General features: G+C 35.3%; 1 protein-coding gene across 1 annotated transcript in view; it reads right to left on the reverse strand.

Annotated features, from left to right (window-relative positions):
* LOC129740561 (uncharacterized) overlaps nucleotides 1-24396 on the reverse strand; it is a 545556-nt gene extending 521160 nt beyond the window's left edge. Inside the window, exon 1 of the mRNA XM_055732267.1 lies at nucleotides 24380-24396. The gene's annotated coding sequence lies outside the window, so the exon portion shown is untranslated. The remainder of the gene's footprint in view (nucleotides 1-24379) is intronic.
* Between the last annotated feature and the right edge of the window lie 97 nt (nucleotides 24397-24493).

Here is a 24493-nt window from a genome sequence, read left to right on the forward strand (position 1 = left end):
CTGCCCTGCAGAGGAGCTGGAACCAACGGCAGTTCGTGAACGGCGTAGGATGACTCCATCGGCGGGGAGCATCTGAGTAGTGTGCGTCCGATCCCCTGATCGAAGCTACAAAGATAAGGCATCATCTTCTGCGTAGCGGAGGTCAGGGGTGCGCCGCGAACGTGTGTAGGATACCCCAATGTCGGGGGGTATCCGAGTAGTGCCGCTTCCTAAGAGGGAAACTGCGGGGATAAGACTTTACCTTCATCGTAGCGGATCTCGAGGGAAGAGGGTTAACCACTGTCGAGGGATACCCACGGGTAGAGAGGCTCTCGATGCCGGGCGAGCCTCTCGAGTCGGTGTAGGATGTCGTCACCGTCGGGAAACATCCGAGTCGTAGCGTTCCAAGTCCCGAATGTGTGCCGTGACAGGCGCAAGTCTAGGATAAACTGCTCTCGATCTGGCACACAACGGGAAGAAAAATCCGAGAGCCGAAAATCCTAGGGTTGCCAGCCAAGGGGGATAAAGAAGACCGGACAACGGTCGGAATAGACTGACCCCATCGACGGGGGGCTGTCGAGTAGAATGCGTCCGACCCCACGGTTTGAAGCTACAAAGATAAAACAATACCTTCTGCGTAGCGGATGCCGTGGGTGCGCCGCGTTCGTGCGTAGGATGCTCCACCTTCGGGGAGTATCCGAGTAGGGCGGTTCTCAGCGACAGAAGCTGCGGGGATAAGACTCGACCTTCTTCGCAGTGGAAATCGTTGGGAAAGGGTTATTCCACGTTCGGGGAATACCCACGGGTAGAGTGGCTCTCGACGCCGGGCGAGCCATTCGAGTCGGAGTAGGATGACGTCTTCGTCGGGAATCATGCGAGTTGTTGCGTTAAGTCCCGCGCGTGTGCCGTGACAGGCGCGAGTCTAGGATAGGGTTACCATGTCCTTCAGCACCAAAAAGAGTACGTTGATATCATATTTTGAAATATTAAGGAGACATAGGAAAAACCAGGAAATTTACGGCCATTCAAATAGTGACAATTAGTTGTTAGTTCTGTAGTTATGTGAACTAGCTGGCAATAATGACTTTTCATAAAATACTTTTAGAAATTAAAAGTTTTCGATTTTATTTTTTGTTCATTTTCTTGCAGATTTTTAGTGAAAAGTCAAAAGGCCGTTGAATTATGCGAAATGATCAGAACATCGCAAACATGAGAAAATATTGCATTTTAAAAAGAGTTCAAATTGCTGTTGTGCTCTTTGCCAACTGTTTGGGCGCTCATTGCATATTCAAAGGCGCTGATCGCCTGCACAGTTTATTTCGACGCCTGGGAAAAGCTTTTCTTAAAAGCGGGTCTAAAACTTTTGTAGCTGTTGAATTTTACTTGTAGAAAAGCACTGCTGATGAAATAGCAAGCTTGTTTTAACGAAAAATCTAAATTTTAATGGATTTATGATGTTTTCCATTTTAATTTATCGTTTGGTAAACTCAACAAAACAGAGAAACCTGAAGTACCGTGTCATGAATGCATAAAGTAATGCATTTCTTTCGGACTTTTTGTACATATAGGAACACAACTTGAGAACTGGAAGAAAAAAGTTTGTTTCTCTGGTAAAATGTCTTACAACAAAAAAAGAGTACATTCCGCAAGATTTTACAAAAAGAAGAGTACGCTCATTTTTCGATCTAAAAAAAGTACATGTACTCTTAAAAGAGTACGTATGGTAACCCTAGTCTAGGATAAGCTGCTCTCGATCTGGCACACGACGGGCAAGGTGGCAAACTTCGAACCCTGAAGATAAGAGGTCGGGCCTCGAGTCGGAAGAGGAGGGATCAGGCCCCCTTATCAACAAGAGGAGGGGTACAAGTGGTCACCTCGAGTCATTGCGAGGAGACGTCAGATTTCAAGTCGTTAGAGGAGAGATCGGGCCTTGAATCGTGCAGAGGAGAGGTAGCCTCGAGTCGATGCGAGGAGGGGTCGGATCTCGAGTCGTTAGAGGAGAGATCAGGCCTCAAGTCGCGAAGAGGAGAGGTTTGTGTGGGAATCTCGAGTCACTGCGAGGAGATGTCGGTTCTCAAGTCGTTAGAGGAGAGTTCAGGCGTCGAGTCGTAAGGAGGAGAGGTTTTGCTTTAAGTGGTCTCGTTAATGAGTATTGCCTTGGAGCGCATTAGCGCGAATAGACCTCCCACTATTGAAGCATAGTGTACTAAACAGTTCGATGTGGGAACCAGGTCTGCGGCCCCAGGTGGACTTTATGGCGTAGGGGTACTTAGTATCATGAGTCGTCCAATTGCACCCATGGACCCAGATTAGCATACTGGGGGGACTCGGTCGCTCGCCGTGCCTTGGAATGCAATCCGTAAAAAGGATTTACCACCTGGGTGATCAACTAAAAAAAAAAAAAAAGGTGTCGTGATTTATCAGGATTTGTCCTGATTTTCGAAAGGCCGTTCTGATTTTTCAAAAACTTTCGAGTTGTCCTGATTTTTGAAAATTTGTCCCTAAAATGTCCTGATATGTCCTGATTTTAACAAAAACTTCTTAAACATAATCGAATTTGTAGTAAAAGTATGTGACAATTGAATAAATAAGTTTTAAAATAGTTAAACCCATTTAACAGATAGTTATCTTTGGTTCAGCTGATATCCAAATGGTGTTTTTCGATATGAACTACCGGCCAGCCAACAAGCTGCGCTCTGTTGTTGCATAAATCAAGGCGTTTACAGCACCTGTATTGAGCCTTTATTTATGCAATCTAAGCAGACATTTTTATTGTTTCATGAATCAAGAGGTGTCCTGAAAAACCCTGATTTTTAACTTCGCGTTGTCCTGATTTTTGACGAAACCACCTGGCACCCTTGATACACATGGACCACGATGTTAGAAATGATTAAGCGGAAGTCTCATTCTGACAGCAGGCTAGTTTGTCACAGTCTGTCAAGCGATTCCATTGACAGGAGATCAGGTATCACTCGATTTTCTTGATTTTAAATTAGATGGCCAATTTAAATAGACTGCTTCACAAAGTTGCATGATTAAATTTCTTACAAATGGTAATAGCCACTATTCTAAAAGTGTCGTGGAGTGATATGAAGCCAATTCTGTCCATTTTGTTCCAAAGGACATGAACCCGCCAAACTGTCCGGAGCTGCGCCGGTGGAGCAGTACCGGGCAATAATGAAGCGGGAACCTAGAACGAGCAAGAAGACAGTCAAAGACGAGAAGGAACTGAGAAACTGGTACCGGATGGCACTGTAAAGACTTTGGTGGAGGGCATCAAGCGAGAATGCGTACAATTTTACACTCAACGCTCCATCCATTAACTTTTCTTTCGATTTTTGAAGTTAATATATATATATAAAACTACCCTAAAATTTTGGTACGATTCTTAAAATTATAGGAAAATTGGCATGACATTTTCGATTTCGCAATAATTTCGTGTTCGCTCTTCAGGTCCTCCGGCTTTCTCTCGGTAGTTTTTGAATACTTTGTGCGTAAATTCTTCTAAGATTCTAGACATTGATTGGCCATACTTTCCCACAACTTCAAAACTCCGTTGTTTTCATTTTGTTCGTGATTATAATCCTTCCTGACTGACTGACGTAACTGCTAGGGGAGATGAGGGCATAACGAGCACCCGAGGCATAATGAGAAGTCCATTTTTCTACATAAGTACGTATTTTCTTAAACAAATTTTCATGAGGACTTGTTTCGTACTACCTATAGTATTAATTTTTCACCAAAAAAGAAATATCCTTTTCATATTTACAGAAATATTAAATAATAACCAGCTAGGTTCTCAAGTTACGAAAATATTATAATTTTTGAGCACCACCAAATAAGCTTTTATGACCTTTAAATCATCTTGATCTGAAATGTACGCACTGCAACATGATCTACACATTGTTTCTAAATTTTCAGCATCATAAAATTTTTGATTTTTCACTTTAATCAATTGTAAAACGCGTTTTTACTTTAATTTGTTCACTAGAGGCGAACAGAGCACTTTCAATGAAGGCATATTGAGCATTTTCTGCTGGAGAATCTAGCAGCGAATTCAACTCGATGAAGTCAACTGAATAATAGAGCTACAGCTTAACTTGTATCGTCTGACGATTTGGCCTATTGGTTAGATGTCGGAGAGGTAATCAGTAGACTCGAGTTCGATTCCTGTTCGAGGGGATTTTTTTTTTGCACAAACCATTCATGATTGATTTTTTTATTGTTACATTACACGGCTAATAGCATCAAAGCATCATCCGTCAAACAAAACACCAGAAACATAATGTATGAACATGTGTTAATTCTTTGAATTCTACAAACAGACCTAGATTATTTTGTTTTTGCTTTGTTTGATAAATCTACGCCTCACCGTTTAGTGCAATCATGATCATAAATGATAAATGAAAAAAAAAAATCACCTCCACCAGGAATCGAACTCGAGCCTACTGATTATCTCTCCGACATCTAACCAATAGGCCAAATCGTCAGACGATACAAGTTGAGCTGTAGCTCTATTACTCAATTGACTTCATCGAGTCGAATTGGCTGCTAGAATCCCCGGCAGAAAACGCTCATTATGCCTTCATTAATGGTGCTCATACTGCCTCGGGGGGTTTCTCATTATGCCTCTACAGTGACTGGTTTTCAGCTTTCGGCAAAATTTTTTAAAATGCATCTTTAAACGTTTTTATCTACTTTTTCAAGTTTCATCCAATTAGACAATAGACTATTTGAGTGTCGGAACACGAAACAATGATGTAATTCACATATTACAGCTGTTCTCTATGGTTAAATAAGCATTTTCCTTAAGGTGCCCATTATGCCCTCATCTCCCCTACTAACCCTGAATATGATTTGAAAGTTTTGAAGCATTACAAACTAAACATTCGTTTACTTAATGCGGCTACTTAATTTAGCTTCTAAAACCTTGAATCGGGGCACAACCATCTTGTTCATTTCCAATTCAACTATTTTTTTTTGCCGCGTTTCGTTTCTCCATTTGCACCACTTCTGACTGGTGAGTACATTTCGATGAATTTGTGACCAATCCAATGGCACAGTTTTGCTTCTTCGGAAGCATCAGTGCTTTCCGGGGAGCAGTCAAATGCTATTAATCTTACATTTAATTAGTTTTCGGTTCCATTTATCAGAGAGTCGGACCTGGGACAGCGGCCCGTTTCCGGGAGCAAACGTTGAAGATTTGTGCTAAAATTTGTATAACGACGGAGAAGAAGAAAGAAGTGATTGGATGGCGGAGGCGAAGGGGCGGGTCAACTAGTCTAGCATCAGAGCGATTGGACTCGTTAGTCCCTCCTCCGTTTGAAGGATCCAACCCGGCCCGACACAGAGACGAATTGTCAGGCTCCAAATAAGACAAACCAAACGAATGAACGAACGAACGAGATGGAAGTCAACCGGGCCAATTTGAGATTCTCATAAATAACTCACCCTCCCCAACGCTCCAAATGACTGACTGTTTTCTGTTCCTCCCAGAAGAACTTCTCATCATGGGAACAGCCGGAAAGTTGCTTCTCGGAACGGATTATGCTGAGCCGGAGAAAAAGCGTCACTCAGAAAGCTTGGACTGGAATTCTAGAGTTGGGATCAGCAACAAATAACGTTTTTCAGGATTTTTTTCTCGTGAGTCTTGTTCTTCAAGAGTTCCTACTTTAAATTTTCTAAGATAACGAACCTAATTCAGAAAAATAAATTTAAACACAGACAATTATCTTGGTTCCTAAGTTTTAAACATACAACTTCAAGATATGAACAAGATATATTTTGGAAAAAAAAATTTTGCCTAAACGAATTTTTCAAAAAAATCGGTATTCGGTTTTATAGGGAAGAATTGGGATACTTGAAGCGTTGTTTCGGGATTCTGAGCTTAATTTGGGATCATAACTTTAAAATGCGATTTCTGGCCTCCAGAAGCCGTTTTTCGGGATTCTGAGCTTGATTTGGGATCACAACTTTAAAATGCGATTTCCGGCCTTCAGAAGCCGTTTTTCGGGATTCTGAGCTTAATTTGGGATCACAACTTTAATATGCGATTTCTGGCTTTTAGAAGCGTTTTTTCGGGATTCTGAGCTTAATTTGGGATCACAACTTTAAAATGCGATTTCTGGCCTTTAGAAGCGTTTTTTGGGATTCTGAGCTTAATTTGGGATCACAACTTTAAAATGCGATTTTTGGCCTTTAGAAGCGTTTTTTCGGGATTCTGAGCTTGATTCCCCTTTTCTTACTTTCATCATATCTTTTCGGGAAAATTTAGCAATTCGCCGTCTTTTGCATTTCCTGAAAGCGTGTAATTTCAAATTCATATGCTCTTAAAGTAGAACGATACATGAACCTGTAGATGAACTAGAAGCATTCTCGCGAGGCTGAAAAATGTGATTTTTTTTATGTTACAGGAGACTTGATCCTTCGCTAAAGGTGACTTAATCCTTAATTCAGGGTGCCCTGATCATCTAGCAAAAATCTAAAAAATCTAGCAAATTCTGAAGATAGTTGACTATTTTTTACCATATTCGTTCTCATTTCACAATTTGTAAATATCAAATAAAAATAATTCTAAAAGTTTTTCTACTAACCTTAAGTCATTGCATACTTTAAGGCGCAATTTTCTAGTTTTTAGATAAATACTGTGTTATTAGCCTTTTTCTTACAGAGAATAACTCCCGAAAGTGTTTTCAATGGAGCAAAAAAAAAATCGAGATACCCGAGACGGCCAGCGGCGTGTTTGTCGGAATCGGAATTCTCGTTCTAGGTAGGATTGCTGTTATTTCACCAAACTATGTGCCAAATTCCTGGTTCGCACTTGTAACAAGCATTCGAAAAACATTTCAGCATCACTGGATCAACGCATGCACTGACGTAGGACTATTTCAGCAAACGGAGGTGAAATGTTGGTTCAATGTTTGAATTTTTTTTTTCCATTTCACCATCTCATGTGCTCCTAGACAGATATGATGAATTCTCCCCGAGCAAAACAACTCCCGGTTGCAGCTGTAGGGTATGGAAAACTACATAAACGGATGCCGAACAGAAAGTTTTCCCCAGATCCCAGACCGGGAAATGTGTTTGGATTTACCCTCCGGAATCTGACCTCATGCAGCCAAATAAGGAGAAAAGTGATCGGAAGCCACACTGTCACATGCAGCAGCCTTCTTTTACTATGGAACACCTCCGAGTAAATGTATCATTGGGTGGAACATCCATCTGGTTCGGAGCAACAACAGTTGATTTGAGTTTATTTTTGTGTACATACGTGTATAACGACTGAAAAAATAGGCTGGAAACTGATAAGTTTTTGATTATAATTACTATGAACTTCAAACTGATTAAAAAAAACACTGGTATATGGCTAAAATATTCAGAATAGTGATAAGAAAATATAGTGTTGTCTTTATCAAATTCTGAAGCTAATTTCTCATAGTGAATTATGGTCCAAAAGTTTTGTTTCAAGATCTTATTTTAATTCTGAATAAAAAATGGAAATATCTTATTATAAAACTTTTTTTTTTTTTTTTTACCTAAGAGGCGAATGAATTCAGAATTTAAGGCCTCTATAAAATAAACAAAACAAACAAACAAACAAACTTTTTTTTTTAAATTTGAAACGAATAAAACAAAATTTTAATCGTTTGTTTGGAATAGTAACAAATTGGCAATCGGTACGTGTCGTGATTTTACGAATCTCAATTCTGAGATTCACTTAAACACGTCTGTCGCTCACAAGAATAGATCAATGACTGACTTTGTTTAGTTTGTTTGTCAAGTGTAGTCAAAATAGCAAATGTTGTCATACAAATTTATTTTATTTTAGTTATCTTCAGTGTTGCCGAGTACAACTATTATTTTATTTTATTTATAATTGAATTTTATTTATTTTCTGTATATCCTTCATCTCATCCCTACATTCCTTCTCACATCTATTCTCAATTGAAACTTTTAACGCGTCAACTTTTGTTTTTTTTCTCTTTAGAGCAAAATTTAATTTACCAAATATCCTCAATTTTTATTCCACTTTCCAAATCTTTATTCTCCATCCTACTAATTTTTTTAAATTTCTGCTTATCCTTCATCTCATCTCTACATTCCTTCTCAACTCTATTCTCAATTGAATCTTTAATTCTCAGACTTTTGTTTTTCTAAAATACCAAATTTTATATGTCAAATATCCCTCATCTCAATTCTACTTTCCATTCTCTGCAAAAGCTTTTCAAATCCTATTTTTTTTTTTTGCAAATTCTTCATTCTTAGCATCAGCTTTCTCAAAATGTGCTTTCCTTGTCACTCTATCTCTGTTTACCAGAGCCGGAATAATTCGATAGTATTCTTAGAAACAGCCTACCCTACCAGAAGGCTTATTCAAAACAAACAATCTGCAGCAGTAGCCTTAAAAATCCAAATCAATATAAAAGAAGCCTTAAAAATCTGTGCTTCTTAAGCCAATTCTGTCCTTTTTCCACCAGAAGGCCAAATTAAAACAAACAATCAACAACAGCAGCCTTAAAAATATGCGCTTCCAAAGCCAATTCCATCTTTTTCTACCGGAAAGCCAAATCATAACAAACCAAATAGAAAAATTCCGTCTTATTCCACCGGAAGTCCAAATCAAAACAATCAGCAGCAGCAGCCTTAAATATCTGCGCTATTTGTGCTTATTCTACCAACCACGCCATTGTCGTGATTTTACAAATCTCAATTCTGAGATTCACTTAAACACGTCTGTCGCTCACAAGAATAAATCAATGACTGACTTTGTTTTGTTTGTTTGTCAAGTGTTGCCAAACAAGCAAATGTTGTCATAGAAATTTATTTTATTTTATTTATATTCAGTGTTTCCGAACACGACTATTATTGTATTTTATTTATTATTAAATTTGATTTATTTTCTGTATATCCTTCATCTCATCCCTACAGTATGAATACAATATAAATTGTTATTTATTCACAATTTTTTAAAACGACTTTTTAGAAATAATTATAAAAAAGTTTGAAAAGAAGGATCAATTTCTGAAAGGCTTAGGCAATGAAAATCACATTGCTGCAAGCAAATAAGAGCTTATTTTGACGGATTTGGGAGTGGTTAAAAATTTGTGCATTTTTTGAAAAAAAAAAGAACTGCAAAATGTTGCAAAGATATTGGAAAGTTTTGATTAAATGATCTGCTTTCTCAATGAATGCGAGTAATTTTGGCATCTTAGAAAGAGTAATATAAGTTTTCTCTATGATTTTGTTTACAGTTCTACGGAAATATAATTTTAAACGAATATAAATCTCAGATATTTTCGAAAACAAATCGTTTTGCAGTCTTCTACATAGAGCCAGGTTGCCAGATTGCCCGATATAATCCGGGTTTTCCCGGATATTTAATACAAAATTTGAGAAAATTCCGGTCGGACCTTGTTGTCCGGAATTAATTGAAAAAGTCGGGATTTTGCTCGGATTTATTCACTTTTTTGCCAAACCATACAAAAACAAATTATGTTGTAGAAATTTTTAGAACAAGTTTTATAAAAATAATCAAAAAGGTTTTTTGGAAGCCTAAAATGCGATTTAAAATCTGCTGATATATTTTGATGAAAAATGTATTTATTTTAAATTTTTGTAAAGTAATTGTTTGATTTGGTACCAATTTTCTCACGTATGACCCGGATTTTTGGTCCAAAATTTTTAAATCAAATGCCCGGATATCTCCAGGTTTTTCGATATAATTACCCGGATTTGTAACGCCCGGTTATGTGGTGAAAATTTTTTGGCAACCTCTTACCATAGATCTTATATATAAAAATGGAGGCGTTTTCTTTGTAACACCATCACGTATAAACGGTCGGTCGGAATGAAGTGAAATTTGGTATCCGATGGTTTTTTGGGTAAGAGATGGTTTGTTTAATAGTTTCAAGAATCTCACGTTTTATGGAAAGAGGGTTCCCATACGTAATCAACTTTAAATGAAATGATTAATGGCATTACGATGTTCAAATTTAAAACCATCACACACATATAAATTTCATGATTTTATTAATTATCGGGTTTCCTAACTAATTATTCAATAATGGGTGATCATGAATTCGGAATCTAAATTATTATTCAAAATTCTATTTTTTTAAATACATTTACTCGTATTCTGATATCAAAGATTTGTTACATTTACCTTCGATCATGAAAGTATTCAAAACTACAGAAAACCTAATAGGCAACTTACAATGATGATTTTTTATAAGTTTTTTTATAAGTTGACTAGCTGATCCCATACGAACTCCGTTTCGCTTTCAACTTGGAATATGTCATGAACAGTTTGTATGAAAGCCAGTTGCCAAGCATTTTCCAGATGCACTTGTTAAGTAAAAATTGCAAAAATATTTGTCGATCTCTTTGTCTGTCGTATGCTACTAAATTTGAAATCAGAAATCCTTTGACCGTGCCAAAAAACCACGTGTATCAATTTCGACTCGATCAAGGCATAACAACGCAATTATTGCCAAAAAGCTAAACCCCTTTCTGGGGCTCTTATATAATCTTTGATGACTGAAATCGATTGCCCTTCCCTCAAAACTCCCGTGTGCAAATTTTCAAAGCAATCCATTGTATAATTACGTCAATATTGCTAAAAACAGTGAATAATTAATTTATATGGACGACTCCTTTCGTCGACCCCTGGCAAAACATTTGACATCTGAAATCGGTTGCTCGTCCCTGAAAACTACCGTGTGCAAATTTTCATCCCAATCCGATGTAAAATAACGACGATATTGCAAAAATATTGAAAGGTTAATATGGATGACCCCCTTTGCCGGCCCCTTCCACTGAATTTAATACCTGAAATCCGTTGCTCATCTCTTCAAACTCTCGTGTACCAATTTTCGTCTGAATCTGATATATAATTACGACAATATCGCATCAACAGTAAATAGTTAATATGGACGACCCCTTTGGCCGACCCCTGATTTTAGTTCGGATAAGTGTAATCAGTTGTTTGTCCCTAATAACTCCTATGTGCAAATTTTCACCCCAATCCGATGTATAAAAACGTTAATATCACTAAGATACTGAAAATTTAATATGGATGACCCCTTTTGCCGGCCCCTTGCACTGAATTTGATAACTCAAATCGATTGCACGTAACTCAAAACTATCGTGTACCAATTTTCATCTGAATACGATGTTTAATAACATCAATATCGCAAAAACAGCGAACAGTTAATATGGACGACCCCTTTGGCTGACCCCTTACACAAAATTTGACACCTGAAATCGATTGCTCGTCTTTCAAAACACTCATGTACAAATTTCAACACGGTCCGACGGAAAGTAACGTCAATATCGCGAAAACAATATTTGTGTTCTATGGACGACCCCCTTCAGAAGGGGTCATCCGAAAATCTAAAAACATTTTTCATCCTTCCTGGTCCTAATGAGCATCCATGCCAAATTTCAGCTCTCTAGCCCTTAAGACGGCTGAGTCTATAGAGGACAAACAAACAAACAAACAAACAAACAAACAAACAAACAAACAAACAAACAAGCTTAGCTTAGCTTAGCTTAGCTTATTTGACTACTCATATCCACCTTAAATCATTAAACCCGAAATGCTTCATTTACAGTTTTCGTAGACCCAACATATTTTTCTTTGTTTGTATGAAATAAAACATAAAATAATATTCAATCATTCAATGCATTTCGAATTTCATGATCGCTGGCGTGGCTAAGCAGAACAAGTTCCACATCGCCAATGGTTGCTACTCCGTGATTAATCGAGGCCATCAATTTTGCACAAAGTCCAAAAGAATGGTGCTTGGGATTAGCAGTTCATTCTCAATGTACAAAACTCATGCTCTCCCTTTTTGAAATGATTAATAACGGCGCCGGCCACGTCCTAGTAGTCAATGGGGGTAAAAGGAAGGAATGTTAGTAAGATACTCTTTAGGTTCAACTAGCAACCTCTCGGCCTTGCATATTTCATAAATAAATATGAAATAGTCAGAACTAGAGATAAGTTAGTATCACCAGCTATGGAAACCGTCTGTACGTCTGCGAATCTATATTCAAGTATCCAAGGAAGGGGTTGTGTTATTTAAGGGAAGGTAGAGATCAGGATCCATTTTTGGTTAATGGTGCGATCATGTTTTTCCTACACCTCCTATGCTCCTAGATTTTTCCTAAGGAAACTCCTATTTCTAAGAGGCATTAGATAAACGTTCAATCAAAATATCGAGTAAAGTATCAAAAGAAAATTATTACCGTAAACTTCTCTTCCTAGACAAACTAACTTTTATTTTCTAACCTTGAACCCTGCTCTATGATTAAATAATTTTCAATAAGGCTCTTAAGTTTGAAGACGGAAATTAACTTGAATAGAAATAAATTATTTTATAATATACGAACATATATTTTCCAACCTATTTTTCTTGACAATTGTCACGTTGAAAATTTTCTTGTTTTTTGTTTTCTTAGCCTCTTATTTTTAAGAAGCGTAACATTTCGAGCATTTAATTATAATCTTTCAGCTTATATAATTGTTATAATTCATGTCATACGTTTAAACAAACCTTTCGATGCGCATTGTTTTTTTTTCTACAATTTGTTCCTTTTCAATTTATTTCTATAATCGCTATTATACTTTAAGTATTTTTCATGCTTTTCCAGAACCTCTACTTCGATTTTAATTTAAATTATAAATTTAAAACAAAAAATTGTGTCTTGAAACCTTTGTCACGTAACCTAAAACTTAAGAATACATTCCTTTTGATTCTTTTCCCATAAATACTCAAACAACTGGCATAATGGAATTATTTTGGTTGTTTCCGTGATTAAAATATAATTTACATCCAAAACCTGAAATCACTTTGAACTTGTGTCAATAATTAAAAAAATAGTTGATTTTGGAAGCTTCCTGAATCATTTGAAATTGGCCATGTGACCAGTACTATCATTTTTTTAAATAATCTGATGCTGTTGTGCCTGCTCGTCTCACAATTATATTATTTTCATTTGTTTATCGCGTTTGAAACAATTATACATATTAAACGCTTGTTCGATTTTTTTAGAATGCCCGGATAAATAATGGCTTACAAAAAAAAACAGCAGCAAAACAATAAAAACAATTATTTCTTTCATTGAAACCGCAAAACCAGTGCCGTTCTCAAAACTCTCGAACCTACTGTGTTCTATCTCGGCTAAAATTGTAAAAACATGATTCATTTGTTGTGAAATATTCAGAGAAAAAAATATTGCAGAGCTTAGATTTGTTGATATCTCCACTAAAATAGTTGTACTTGAAAGAATCATTTTATTTTTACAAAATGTAATGCTACTTAAAAATGTAGTTAGGCTCATAACACTTCACTTTTAGGATTTGTCTAAACCGATACTTTATACCACCGCTCTCTCATGGTTTATTTTCAGAAGAAATACTGTTATAGCTATAGTTTGTGAATATCTGAGGTTGTTTAAACATTGATAACTGTATTGACTAAACTTTTTTTTGTTCATACGAAGTATGTAACCTACGCATCTATATTTGATCACTATTTCGACCACCTTATTCTATTTCATCATAAGTTATACTCAAAACAAATTATAAATGCGGGGTCCTCCAAATGTGCACAATTATACGTTACTCAAAATAAGGTGTTTCCATATCGATTTTTTATTAAAATAATTCTAGGAATGACTATTTAGAACAATATTTAGAACAATATTTCTAGTACCACCGGCAATGAGGTTAAATCAAACTAAATTAATTGTTGCAATCGATAATTGGCATAGATATATTAAAATATTGAATAATAATTCACCTGTCAATATTCAAACGACAATTAATATGTCAATATTGAGATTGCTTATGAATTCACAGAGTTTGTAGGTGCTAAGAGAATATCAGCTGTGTGTTCTTAGCTAAATTTACAAATTTAATATCACACGTACGCATACATGTTTGAGTAAGAACATAATGAGCTATTTTGAACTTAATTTTGAGAAGAAGAAAACCTAAGTAAAGAATACTATTGGCATGATAAATTTATAGCTCACATCATTAAGGAACTACTAATTTATAATATAACTATGTAACCAAACCGAATTCAATGATATACTGCCGAAAACATTTCATGAAAACTATTAAGACGCTTGAATGTACTGACAACATGCATCTCAGGTACTGGACAGGGAAAACATTTAAATAAATCTGGAATTTATGATTTCGTCTGTCAAACAACGTGAGCTATGTACTTTCATTGTTCCTTAAGTCCTTCATATAAATTACACAATATTGCAAACTTATTGGTTTTGTCAAGTATGCTTTGATTAGTACCTATGTTATTATTAAGCTATCTTTTTTTACGAGCCTATTACGAATTACCTGAAAAGTTAATGAGAACACTTGCTTTTTCATAACAAACTTTCAAATTTATCAACATTTTAATTGAATTATACCATTCACTAATGTAATTATGCACCTAAATGCATGAACTGTTTCTTACCTGACAACAAATTTTCAGATAATCTTTTCTTGTAGGTAGGTATTAAAATTTACGGTAATCGGAGATATTTTTCTACCCATGTAACTAAACAACGGAAAGCAACGTCCTCTGGAAAACTTCGATAGCTTCCCGATAGCCTGTATTAAAATATGGCATATCCATACATGAATATTGTAGCTCAGCTTGATTGCCAGTCATGATTTAGTAGTAGGATAATGTAATTTAATCTGTTTTATGCCGTAATTTAGTTTTCATCTGAATTTGACCTTTAAAAAGAAAATAAAAACCGACGACGTTTGTATCAAAAATAAATTTGACTAAGCGCCATTTTAAATAGTACATTTAGTATTATAAACTATCTATAAGTTGTCTATTCTGATACTTTAGGGTAAAATAGAACATTAATATTTTTAGCTATTAAAAAAAAATAGTGCTTTCTTACTCGATTTTTTTTTAATATATGTTCGTTTTTGCATTTAAAATTCTGTGTCTAACGTAAATTATTTGGAATTAACCTGAAATTAATGATACTGCAATTCGGATCAAAAATTAGAAACAATAAAAACAATTGTGATTCTTAGTCACATCTTGAACTTTTATATTGGGAAATAAGTACGTGCTCTTACTTTTAGTTCACACTCTGTACATATTATGGTTCTTATTCTAATAATGATGAAATGTAAATTTCTTGTGTCCTTGATTTTTTTCATTATAAATCCTTTGCAGTATTAAATTAAGAACTCTAAATGACACCTAGTCAATGTCATACTAGAATGAAAATCAATTGAACTAAGTTCACAATCTAAAAAATCGTGTTACTCTCCGACACCTCACGACTGTAATGATAACTTTCCCGTTTGATTGCAAAGACTCTCACGTTTCGGTTTGTTGTAAGAAACCTGGATTTTGCTTCCATCGTGCTTACCTTTGCGTCCTGCTCCGGAATAATGTGGGTAACCAACCATCCTCTAGATAAAATTGGGAATCAATGATCGATCACTAACCACAAAAACATTCAGTGGATTCAAAATAATTTCCTACAGAGATTATTTTTTCTAAAGATAGGATAAAAAAAAAAAATTTTCAACAAGAAAACCATAGATGTTAATCAAATATTAATTAACACTTGCTAAAACGCTTACTTCATTTATTTTTAAATTTGCAATAAACTTTCAGACAAAAAAACAAGCTTGAAAATAAATAAACTTGAAATTGCAAACTTCGACAGTCTTTTTCAGATAAACAGTCTCTAGACGAAAAGGCTTTTGGAAAGGTGAACAAGAGCTTGTACAAAAACTTGTGCGCAAGTTTGAATAAAATTTTGTTGATGAAATGTTTCCCCGAAACATTTCAGGCTTTGTAGAAAATGAAAAAATGTAGAAAATGAAAATGAAAAACTGAATGAATAGGAATGCTTTGAAAATACTAATTAGGATTAATAAAAGTCGGTAAGTATTTAATAATTCTAACTACTTAGCTTGACATCCGGATCAATAATGCAAATAGCTCGTGCAATTCCATTTCTCGTCTGCTGCTGGATATCGGATGGCCCCAAAGCGTAACACCAGTTCTTTTCGCTTTGAAATTCCTTTCCGTGGGGGAAAAGAAAGTAATTTCCAATTTGTTCGATAACATTTCACTTTTTAATTACACAACACTCGGTAGCGTTACTCTTTAATATAAAATTATCACTTCGAATACATTTTTACACTTGCAATTTCATTTATTAAATTTTCGCGGTCGCAGAGAAAAAAAAACACGTGCGGTTGGTAAAAGTCAATGCCTACTCCTCCACAAACAAACAAACAAACAAACAAACAAACAAACAAACAAACAAACAAACAAACAAACAAACAAACAAACAAACAAACAAACAAACAAACAAACAAACAAACAAACAAACAAACAAACAAACAAACAAACAAACAAACAAACAAACAAACAAACAAACAAACAAACAAACAAACAAACAAACAAACAAACAAACAAACAAACAAACAAACAAACAAACAAACAAACAAACAAACAAACAAACAAACAAACAAACAAACAAACAAACAAACAAACAAACAAACAAACAAACAAACAAACAAACAAACAAACAAACAAACAAACAAACAAACAAACAAACAAACAAACAAACAAACAAACAAACAAACAAACAAACAAACAAACAAACAAACAAACAAACAAACAAACAAACAAACAAACAAACAAACAAACAAACAAACAAACAAACAAACAAACAAACAAACAAACAAACAAACAAACAAACAAACAAACAAACAAACAAACAAACAAACAAACAAACAAACAAACAAACAAACAAACAAACAAACAAACAAACAAACAAACAAACAAACAAACAAACAAACAAACAAACAAACAAACAAACAAACAAACAAACAAACAAACAAACAAACAAACAAACAAACAAACAAACAAACAAACAAACAAACAAACAAACAAACAAACAAACAAACAAACAAACAAACAAACAAACAAACAAACAAACAAACAAACAAACAAACAAACAAACAAACAAACAAACAAACAAACAAACAAACAAACAAACAAACAAACAAACAAACAAACAAACAAACAAACAAACAAACAAACAAACAAACAAACAAACAAACAAACAAACAAACAAACAAACAAACAAACAAACAAACAAACAAACAAACAAACAAACAAACAAACAAACAAACAAACAAACAAACAAACAAACAAACAAACAAACAAACAAACAAACAAACAAACAAACAAACAAACAAACAAACAAACAAACAAACAAACAAACAAACAAACAAACAAACAAACAAACAAACAAACAAACAAACAAACAAACAAACAAACAAACAAACAAACAAACAAACAAACAAACAAACAAACAAACAAACAAACAAACAAACAAACAAACAAACAAACAAACAAACAAACAAACAAACAAACAAACAAACAAACAAACAAACAAACAAACAAACAAACAAACAAACAAACAAACAAACAAACAAACAAACAAACAAACAAACAAACAAACAAACAAACAAACAAACAAACAAACAAACAAACAAACAAACAAACAAACAAACAAACAAACAAACAAACAAACAAACAAACAAACAAACAAACAAACAAACAAACAAACAAACAAACAAACAAACAAACAAACAAACAAACAAACAAACAAACAAACAAACAAACAAACAAACAAACAAACAAACAAACAAACAAACAAACAAACAAACAAACAAACAAACAAACAAACAAACAAACAAACAAACAAACAAACAAACAAACAAACAAACAAACAAACAAACAAACAAACAAACAAACAAACAAACAAACAAACAAACAAACAAACAAACAAACAAACAAACAAACAAACAAACAAACAAACAAACAAACAAACAAACAAACAAACAAACAAACAAACAAACATACAGAAATTGCTTTTTATATATATAGATTTGATTGGCTTAAAATATATGTAAAGTAATCATCCCCACCCTTCTGAAGTTACACCAGAGCAATTAACGGCAAGTGCGAAAAAACCTCTTATCCTCCATCGAAATTGTTATCCTAAAAAGCCGATCGTTCCCCTTTGTATCTTTTATCAGTTTTATACTCGTTCAATCTGAGCTAATTTTTGATTCATTCGAGTGAATTTTTCGAATGATAATTTTTCTATATTGTCTTATTTAATTTCTAGCATTTTAGTGAATTACGAAGTTCAAGGTAGAATGGTTAGATTTAGGATTGGTCGATCTATGGAAGATCAATCTTTTCAACTCAGATATTCCATTTTTTCGATCGATTTTTGGAATGAAAAAATCGATTAGATCGGTTTCATTTCCACCAAAGATAGAAGGTCATCTTTGAAACTTGGTGTTTTTTGTCCTTTTTATAACACAGACCTAGTTCAACAAAATGGATAAGTTTCAATTTTTAGGTGGATCGTTTATACGATCGTCCATCTTAACAGAAATGAAAATGGAAGGAGCGAAAAATCGAATACCTAGTTAGTAAAAAATGTCAGCTAGGGCTTTTGTGTTTTGCAAAGTTTTAAACTATATGTGTGATTCTAAAATTCAATAATTTTTTTCTAAATTGAAATCTTATCATTTTAGTAAATTTGTATAAATAATGCTTTTTGTCAAAATCGGGACTTGCAATTAAAAATGTATCAAAAAACTAAAATTTGAATGTTGTTGTTAATGGTAATCACAAGAAAAAAAAAACTATATTCTTTATTCCGAAGTTTTTTATTTTTAAATTAAATCATGTTTCACTTGCAACGGAAAATTGATTGAAAAAAAATCGTTCGCATTTCTATATCCGTTTTCAATTTATCCGTGTTCAGTTTGTTACTTAAAGAAAAGATAATCAAAAATTGAATATAATCAACCCTTTTAAACAGTTGACAGTTAGGACTTGAACTTTCCACTATTCTAGATATTCTTTTTGAAAAAAAATTATGATCCTTTGGTAGAAAAGAATAAATATATAACACGTCTAAGGACAGGTTTAAAGATAGAACAAAAAATCGACAAATAGGTTATATGGTTGCAACCGAAAATGTTCTGGAATTAAGTTATTTAAACCATGGTTTTGCTATTTTTGGGGAAAAAAAATTCAAAAATTGTTTACAAATCGATAAAGATATTCGAAGAACTTAAGTGGTATGTAGGTAATCATAAAACAAAACCTCTGTGACTTTGTGTTAAACTATTAATAGTTACAGCGTTAAAAGAAAGATAAGAAAGTTCGACTGCCATGCCAGTAGAAATCCTGCGCTTCTGAGGCGTCATTTGAAAAATTGATCGCCTCAACAGGAAATTTGGTTGAAATTTTCTGAGGAACATTCCCACGGAGTGGAAAATTTTGAAAAATCAAGGGTATAAGGACGAGGAAAAGCTCTAATTTTTTTACGATGTTCAAGCGTTTTCATATATTTCCAACAAATTTTTCCCGCATGGGAGGGAGGGGGTTGATCACTCTGATCACCCCCCCCCCCCCCATAGAACCGCGCCTGGCCGAAACACTATTATGGATAAAACTGTATCAGCAGGTCTTTCTCAGACGTGCTCTCGAGAAAACGTGAACTAAATTTGGTTGCATTTGCTCGATAAGTTCTCGATTCATACAAAAAAAAATGTATAAGAGCTCACATCCTCTCTTTCTATCCCCCTCTAGAAGAAGGGAGAAGAACACAATTCTCTTTGGGAGAAGTCTCAAATCAACAGAAACCAATCGTACCCAAATACTCTCCCATGTCGAGTTCGATCCCTTTTGGTTAGCCAACTCGCGAGGTGTGCAGAAAAAAAGGTATAAGAATCTCCCTCCTTTTTTCTATCTCTTCTGTGAAGAGTGGAAGGGATTTGAAGCAATCATAAACATATTTTTCGTATATTAAAACTCTCTCTTGTCAAATTTGGTTTCATTTGTGGAACGATTTGTATTCGAGGTTTTACTGAAAAAAGTCGTATGAGATCCCCCCTTTCCGCTTATCTCGTATCAAATTTGGTTTACATTTACTTTATTGGTTCTCGAGTGATGTAAAAAGATGAATGGAAGAGATTTTGGGCTATCCTCATTACGTGTTTTTTTCACATTTTCAAGCTGTGTTCCCAATTCGGAATTCAAAACAATCGATTTTAATAACCCCTCTTTCCCTCATTCATCACAGTCAACTCTCACCTCAAACTGTCCTCGCAACTTGTTTAATTGTTTATTTTGTGAAAAATGAATACTGTTCTTTCAACATGTTGACAATCTATTTTATTCACCTTTAAACTTTCCACAAGACTTGTATATTTTCTTAGCTTTTGAACTGTCCATCCAACGCATTTGAAATTTTAAAACAATTTGTTTAGAATATCCTCTGAACTCCCTCATTCTTCTCTTTTATATCAAGCTGTCCCCTTTTCAAACATGATTGTACATTTGATCAAATACCAAAGACGACCTCTCTACACACTTTATAGATCCAGAACCAGTTCTCTCCTCACTTGAAATTGAAACAATACATTCGAGCTGTCCTATCGAAACGTTTCATTTGTTCTCTACTTGATCTACTTGAAGATTTACATTTTATTCCTCAAATAGGAAAAATGTCGAAAAAAATTAAATTTTGATCAATTTTGAACTGTCAAACTTATTTCAAGCTTTCCTCACAAGTCGCTTGAAATTTATATCGATACGTTTAGACGGTCCTCTCAATTCATCCTTAAATTTCAACCTGTCCTCTCAATTTGCTTGAAATTTCCATCGATACGTTCAGGCAGTCCTCTAAACTCGCCTTCCAATTTCAACCTGTACTCTCAAGTCGTTTGAACTTTCTATTGATACGTTCAGGCTGTCCTCTCAACTCGGCTTCCCATTTCAAGCAGTCCTCTCAAGTTGCTTGAAATTTCATTCGACATGTTTAGGCTGCCCTCTTAACTCGCCTTCCAATATCACGCTGTCATCTGAAACCGCTTGAATTTTTTATCGTTTAGGCTGTCCTTTCAATTTCCAGCAGTCCTCCTAGGCTGTTCTCTTATCTTGCCTTCCAATTTTAATCTGTCCTCTCAACTTGCTTGAAATTTCTATCGATACATTCAGGCTGTACTTTCATATTGCCTTCCTATTTCAAGCTGTCTTCTCCAGTTGTTTGAAATTTCTATCGATATGGTCAGGCTGTCATTTCAACTCGCTTTTCAATTTCAAGCTGCCCTCTCAAATTGCTCGAATTTTTTATCGATACGTTCAGGCTGTCCTATCAACTCACCCTTAAGTTTCAAGCTGTTCTCCCAACTTGATTGAAATTTTTATCGATACGTTTAGGCTGTCCACTAAACTCGCCTTCGAATTTCAAGCTGTCCTCTCAACCCGCACGAAATTTTTATTGAAACGTTTAGGCTGTTCTCTAAACTTGATTGAAGTTTCAAGTTGTCCCCTCAACTTGCTTGATATTTCTATCGATACAATTAGGCTGTCCACTTAAGTTGCCTTCTAATTTCAAGCTGTCCTCTCTAGTCGTTTGAAATTTCTATCAATTCATTCAGCCTGTCCTCTCAACCTACCCTTCAATTTCAAGGTGTTTTTTTAACCTCCTTGAAAATTCTATCGATAGGTTCAGGCTGTCCTCTCAACTCGCCTTCCATTTTCAAGCTGTCCTCTCAAGTCACTTGAAATTTTTATAGATACGTTAAGGCTGGCCTCTCAACTCGCCTTCAAATTTCAAGCTGTCCTCTCAAGTTGCTTGAATTTCTATAGATACGTTCAGGCTGTCCTTAACATGCTTAATATTTCTATCGATTCGATAAGGCTGTTATCCCAAATCGGCTTTTAATTTCAAGCTGTCCCCTCAACTTGTTTGAAATTTTTATCGATACGATAAGGCTTTTCATGATGTCCTCTCAACTCGCCCGGAATTTTTATCGATACGTTAAGGCTGTCTTCTAAACTTGCTTGAAATTTCCATTGATACGTTCAGGCTGTCATCTCAACGCGCCTTCCAATTTCAAGCTACCTTTTTAAATCCTCTTAAAAATTCTATCTATACATTCAGGCTGTCCTCTCAACTCACCCTTAAATTTCAAGCTGTTCTCTCGACTTGCATGAAATTTCTATCGATACGTGTAGGCTGTCCGTCCTCTCAACTCACCATCGAATTTCAAGCTGCCCTCAACCCGCCTAAAATTTTCATCAATACGTTAAGGCTGTCCTCTCTACTTGCCTTCGAATTTCAAGCTGTCCTCTCAATCCACTTGAAATGTTTATCAATACGTTTAGGTTTTCCTCTCAACTCACCTTCCAATTTCAAGATGTCCCCTTAACTTTCTTGAAATGTCTATCGATATGTTAAGGCTGTCCTCTTAAGTTGCCCTCCTATTTCAAGCTGTCCTCTCAAGTCGTTTGAAATTTCTATCAATACGTGCAGGCTGTCCTCTCAACCCACCCTCCCATTTCAAGGTGTTCTTTCAATCTCCTTAAAATTTCTATCGATACGTCAAGTCACCCATAAATTTCAACCTGTCCTCTCAATTTGCTTGAAATTTTTTATCGATAAGTTCAAGCTGTTCTCTCAACTCACCATTAAATTTCAACCTGTCCTCTCAACTTGCATGAAATTTCTATCGATACGTTTAGGCTATCCTCAACTTGTTTGAAATTTCTATCGAAACGTTAAGGCTGTTAACTCAACTCGCCTTTCACTTTCAAGCTGTTCCCTCAACCCGCTTGAAATTTTTATCGATATGTTTAGGCTGTCCTCTCAACTTGCTTGAAATTTCTATCGATTTGTTCAGACTATCTTCTCAACTCATCCTTTAATTTCAAGCTGTCCTCTCAACTAACTCGAAATGTGTGACGTTAAGGCCGTCCTCTAAACTCGCCTTCCAATTTCGAGCTGCCCTCTCAAATCGCTTGAAATTTCTATTGATACGTTCAGGCGGTCCTCTCAACTCACCCTTAAACTTCAATCCGCTTGAAATTTCTTTTGCTCAGGTTGTCCTCTTAATTTTCAGCTGTCTTGTTAATTTGCTTGAAATTTATATCGATACGTTCAGGCTGTCCTCTCAACTCGCCTTCCAGTTTCAAGCTGCCTTCTTAACTTGCATGAAATTACCATCGATACGTTCAGACTGTCCTCTCAACTCGCCTTCTAATTTTAAGCTGTCTTTTTAAATCCGCTTGAAATTTCTGTCGAAACGTTCAGACTGTCCTCTTAACTCGCCTTCCAATTTCAAGCTGCCTCCCAACGCTCTTGAAATTGTGAACATGATCAAGCTCCTCTTACGACTTGCTTATATTTCATTTTTATTTTAACTTCATGTTGTCATCTCAACGGAATTTCAATCGAGATAACCTCCGAAAATCATCCAACAGCATTGCTTTTTGCTTGAACTACCTTTTTTAAACAATTTATTTTTCACGGAGGGTAATTCAAAAACTGTTTGATTTACAAGTAAGTTTGATGAAAATAAATTCAACGTGTCTCGTAGATCGTGTGTGTTTACCTTTTTCTGTTCGCTTTTTTTTTACAATTTTTCGTTTTATACAGTTACCTGTCACGGTCGCCAAATGTGCAAAACTGTCCGGAGCTGAAATTGAACTTGTGGGCCACCGGATCACATACTCTCGAGTTTTCTGGAAACTCGATTTCCGTCATCGAATTTTAGGACAAATGTTTTCCTCGATCACCCAATGTTGATACACTATTTCAAAATTATTATTAACATGCTCAGTGACTAAGCCGTTGAAAAGTAGTATCTTTCAAATAAAACCCATGAATATTCAGCCTTGAATGTGCTTCGTTCGAGTAAAAGCACCGTTGAAAGCAAAGTAGTTTTTGTTTGCCTAAGCAGCAAACTACAGAAAGTGGAAAAAGTGTGCTCAAGAAAAAAGTCTCAGAATAATAAAAAGAAATCCCGACAAAGGTCAGTTCCGGCAGTCGTCACCTAGCGCTGCTGCCTGGAAGAGAGCGCAGAACCGGAAACCGGAAGCTCCAGCGACAAGCTTCGAGCAAACGAATTGCTTACCATGGCGCTTCTATCGGCTACCGTTTTACCATTTCTATTTTCTGTCGGAATAGAGACGGAAGCGGAAAAAAATCGGCCCATAAATCAGCATCAGCAAATGGCGAAAACTATGTTAAATTTCTCTGGCACTTTATTTGAAGTGCGACCGTCGAACAGGTAGTTTGGCGAAGTATTAATGAAGCCGGTGTACTTTTTGGGAATTTAAGCTCAGTTGGTTTTGGACTTTTTGGACTATATTTTAAATCGGATGAATTGTTTCGATGATATACATTTTTTTTATTAAAGATTAATAAAAGCATTGAAATAAGATTTTTCCAACAAATCATTTATAACACTACAAAAAAGGAAAACAAACTCTCATACACCAGATCATAAACTTACCGATAATGTGGGTAACCAGAAGAGCTAAAACTGCCCCCACGAGAAGACACTTATCCTTATCGACCATCATTATTAGGCTTTCCTAGGACGATGGGTGGGTGGATGAAGTTTATC

Source organism: Uranotaenia lowii, chromosome 1 (assembly GCF_029784155.1).
Source record: "Uranotaenia lowii strain MFRU-FL chromosome 1, ASM2978415v1, whole genome shotgun sequence".
Classification (NCBI taxonomy): domain Eukaryota; kingdom Metazoa; phylum Arthropoda; class Insecta; order Diptera; family Culicidae; genus Uranotaenia; species Uranotaenia lowii.